This window comes from Aythya fuligula, chromosome 11 (genome assembly GCF_009819795.1).
Source record: "Aythya fuligula isolate bAytFul2 chromosome 11, bAytFul2.pri, whole genome shotgun sequence".
Taxonomy (NCBI): Eukaryota; Metazoa; Chordata; class Aves; order Anseriformes; family Anatidae; genus Aythya; species Aythya fuligula.
The window spans coordinates 3217179-3221550 of NC_045569.1; the positions used below are offsets into that span (position 1 = coordinate 3217179).

Genomic DNA, 4372 nt, shown 5'->3' on the forward strand with positions numbered 1-4372 from the left:
ATCACAAAAGTTGAGACTACTTATTACAATAAGCAAAAGTAAATTGTTCTAACATTTATGAAAAGAAAACAGTATTAGAATATTTCAATAAAGAAATTAAGGACTACGACTCCTTATTCGTCGTGGCTTTACCTCCAAGGGAGATAAAAGGGTCTGATCACAGCTGATTTAATGTCAGCAGGCAGGACTAACTTGTACAACAAGGAAGCAGTTTTCAGACTAGAAAGACAAAAAATAAAAATTAGGAAAAGAAGTCTCATAACCAGATGCTATTCCCAGAAGACAACTGGTTGAGAATATATTTGTATAAATAGAAGAAAAAGAAAGGTTTTGCTCTAAAAATGAGCTCCTTTTTAAATAACTATTTCTTAAGCCATGCTGTACTTAAACAACTTTTCAGCCACATTTGAAGTCAGTTCTGTAAACATAATGATATCTCCAGCATAGGTGGCATCTGCAAGACAGGCGTGAAAACAAGTCCTTGAGCACTTTACATGCGCAGCCCAGCAAACACTTAGCTGTAAGTATGTAAGTAGCCCTCTGAAATCACAGAAATAAGAACAAACTTAGGATCACCTGCAGGATCAGATCACATGTGCAGTGGAGTAAAATAATGTCTTTAATACAGAAGAGAGTATCTGATAGTTAACTATTTATATCAGAAGTTTAATACACTTTAAATGCACCTGGCTATAATTATTCCCTGAACCATTAAGTAGCAAGGAGAAAGGAGTCGCCATTCTTTATATTCCATATATAGTGCCCACTTTGCCTGTTTCTAAATTAAATTCTTACCAGCCCTCTGGTGACCATGACAGACTGCTCTCATTAACAGTGCTGATGTGCAGATCCAGGGTAATACTGAAAACTGGCAGATCGATCAATGGCCCCTGTGCCAGCACAGCAGACACCTATCAGTAATAGACTAACTGAGAATCCAAAGACAACATACAAGGAACACAGCTTGTAACATTTGTTCCTGTAAACACAAAGAGCTACTTAAAAATTCTTTTATCTCACCAATCTTCTCTTTGAATGAAAAGGAAATGTGTAGTCAAGTGATAAAATAATGTTACCACGTTTAAAGATAGTGATGAAAACAAACTTACAGTCTGGTTTTAGATATCTGGTCCCAGATGAGAAATTTTATTAACTCTAAAAATGCAACAGTGTATGCCGTAGCAGATGCTTCCCACCCAGAACTCCTTTCTGGAACAAATTAAGCAGGTGTAAAATTAGAGCCCTGAACTAGAAACACAGGAATGTGCTGTTCTTTTTTCTATCTCTTCAAACACACTTTTGAGACAAACCCTTTAGCATCACAAATACTATTCCTACAATAACGTATTCACATTTGAAATGCATATTCAATTAGACACTTTTTTCCTGACTGGAAAATAATTTTGGAACAGTCACAAAAGTGCTACATGTCTATGAAGAAAAGCAAGGACTGAGAAGACAATCCTACGTAGGAGCAAGTTTCCAAGAACAGGCATGCAGAAGCGACCTTAGAAATTGATCAGTGGCGCTAACATATTTCACGTATGGGACCCAGTAGGCGTTTTGTAGAGTTTCAGTACCAGCAGTAAATACAAAGATCACCTTTCCAGGAGTGCCTAGGGGGACTCCTACTCCAAGCATGTGTTACTCCGATGAAAAACTTGTACGTGCTAACCAATACGTAAACTGTTCGAGCAGTCACACCATCAACAGGCTCAAACCGCACCTCACGCATCTCCAAGGAGAGCCAAGAAGTGAGGCTGGGTGTTTCTGACAGCTCCAGGCACGTCCTTTACACCTCGCCAGTAGCACAAAAACTACAACCGGTATTAAATAGCGATGTAGCTGCTACTAGAATTAGAACAACTAAGAAGTCTTCCTGATGGCTTTAGCAATCCTTAGATCTAAGGTCATCAAACTGTTGGCTTGGCCCAAGCAAACCAGGCTGAGGCCCCCTGAGCCCTTCTGGCAGGCGGTCCGGGAGAGCAGCAACAGATGTCAGAGCCGTGCTGCCCCTCAGACACGAGCCCCAGCTCCTGACTAGCCAGAGGATCCACGCTCACACCGCTCCCTCTGTAACTCACCAAAAAAGCCTTATTTTCATTTTATTTTTAACTCAGGCCGGCTGTCCCCCCCCCCCCCTTCCCCGCGCCGAGCACGCCTCCTGCTGCGGGCGTGGCGCCGCTGCCGCAGCCGCTGCCCCGCCAGGCCCGAGGCGCCTTCCCCGCGCTGCAGCAGCGCCGGCCCGGCCCCAGCGCAGCCCAGCGCCCGCAGGGGAAGCGCGGCCCGCCCGCCAGCACCGCCCGGCGGAGCCCCACGGGGCGCCGAAGCCCCTCCGAGGGCTGCGGGAAGCCGCTGCGGCCCCGCCGTGCCCCACGGGCGGCCCCTCAGCCTCGCCTCGCCCCGCCGCCCCCCGCCTACCTGCCCGGCCCCGCCACCCCGCGGCTCCGGCAGCGCCGCGTCCGTGTTTTTGGGCTGTAAATCGCCTTTTCCGTCAGGGCAACATCACTTCCCGTGCGGGCCGGGGCCGAGGATGGGGCCGGGGCAGGGGCGGGGGCGGCTCCTCACGGACGCGGGGCCCGCCCCAGCCCCGCCTCAGCCCCGGGGGCTCAGCCCGGGAGCTGCCCGCGGCCCCCCCCGCTCTGCCTTGGCACGAGCCGGGCCGGCTCCTCGGCTGCACCCCCCGAGCCCTCACCCTGCCGAGGGCACGGCCCGGCCGCCGGAGAAAATCCATCAGAGGCACGAGGGGCTGCGGAGGCGAAGCGGCCGCGGCCGGGTGCGCAGCTCCTGCCCCCTGCCGGCCCCTGCCCGCCCCGGAGCTCCTGCCCTGCAGCCCCGTCCCCCCGCACCGCTTCGTGCAGCCCCTCTGCTGAGACGGGCCCGGAGAAAGCCGCCTGTCATCCTTACGGACAGACACAGCCGTGCCCTTCCAGGTGGGCTGTTCAAAATAAAATGGGGCTGTAGAGAAAGGAGTTGCTGGAGTCGCCTCAGCAGCGTTTGTTGATGTCAGTGACTTGTGGCCTTTCCTCACGTCCAGTTATCAGGCACCCCTCCGCTGCGCTGCCTTGTCCACCTCCTACCGCTATACTCCCCTCTTACACTCCCCTCTTCTGTGGAGTCTTCTGACTGTCTCTTGGTATCACATTATTCCTGACTTCAAATAAAAGCACAGCCAGGGAAATTTCTTCCATTGTGATTTCCAAACAGGCTTCTGTGTCAGGACCAAAGCCTCCACATCTGTATGTTCGTGTTTCTTTTTAGATGAGTTAAAGTCTTGAAATAGCTACTCACCTCGCATCCTCAAGTCTCAGAATGACGTGCACCTAGGCTACCGTTGGTCTACCGAGCTACGTGCTGAAGCACTTCCCCAAGCACCACCTGACTTCCAGGCAACCTTAACTCCCCCAGGACCCTCCCGATTAAATAACTCTTGACCTAACAACCCCAGGAGATGTTTTGTTTTTTGTGTGTTTTTTGTTTGTTTGTTTGCTTGCTTGCTTGCTTTGTTTTTTGTTTTTGTTTTTTTTGTCTCTGAAGCACTTCTGGTCATGAGCGTTGTGTAAGTATTCTCCCCGCTGATGACCAAGCCCAAGGGCAGAGCCCTTGCACAACACCGGATCTGGAAGAGCTCCGCACCTGCTCCACTCAGATTGCTGGCGATGCCGCAACCGCGAGGCTCCTTTCCACTCCTTCCTCTCGTTAAATGTGGGAGAGGAGTGAAAAACGTGCATGCGCATGTGTGGTGAGCATGCACGTACAGGTGTTAACACACAGGAACATAAGCCAAAGCTGGGCGTGGATCTCTTATCAGCCAACAGCCCAACTGTGCCCCACAGAGCTCAGCTATTCGGGTCTGCATCCGCGACAAGCAGACAAAAACGGGGTTTATAGTTCGGGAAAACCCACAAAAAGCACCAAACACAACGACGACTCTTTTCCCAGTTCCCTGATGGTGATTCACACTTGGACACACGTACCTTAAAGCATTCAGATTTTTATGGGTATTTCCGCGCCCCTACAGGCCGGTACCGAGCGCGGTCCCGCCTCCTGCCGGCGGCTCGCCGCGGGGCCGGGCCGAGCAGGAGGCGCCCTCTGGGGCCGGCAGCAGCAGGAGGCAGCGGGAGGAGCCCCGCGCGGCTCGGGGGCAGGCGGTCGGCGCGGTCCCGGATCCCGCTGGCGGCGGGGACGCCGTCTCCTCACCGGGCGCCATCTCCTCCGGCTCCCTCAGGGCTTCTTCCCCGGCGCGGCGTCCGTCGGCGGCTGCTCGGGGGGCTGCTGAGCGCCGGGCGGCTGGAAGAGGGGCCGGTAGATGTAGAGCCCGCTGACCACGCCGAGCGCCACGGCCAGCGCCACCTGCGGCAGCCGCCCCCCC

General features: G+C 52.9%; 1 protein-coding gene across 3 annotated transcripts in view; it reads right to left on the reverse strand.

Annotated features, from left to right (window-relative positions):
• RAB27A (RAB27A, member RAS oncogene family) overlaps window positions 1–2715 on the reverse strand; it is a 34536-nt gene extending 31821 nt beyond the window's left edge. For 2 of the 3 annotated variants that reach the window (XM_032195195.1, XM_032195193.1), the window contains exon 1: window positions 2422–2531. The gene's annotated coding sequence lies outside the window, so the exon portion shown is untranslated. Of the gene's footprint in view, window positions 1–2421; window positions 2532–2695 lie in introns of those variants that run through there. The other variant, XM_032195194.1, reaches the window with a different exon arrangement.
• Window positions 2716–4372: the final 1657 nt, after the last annotated feature.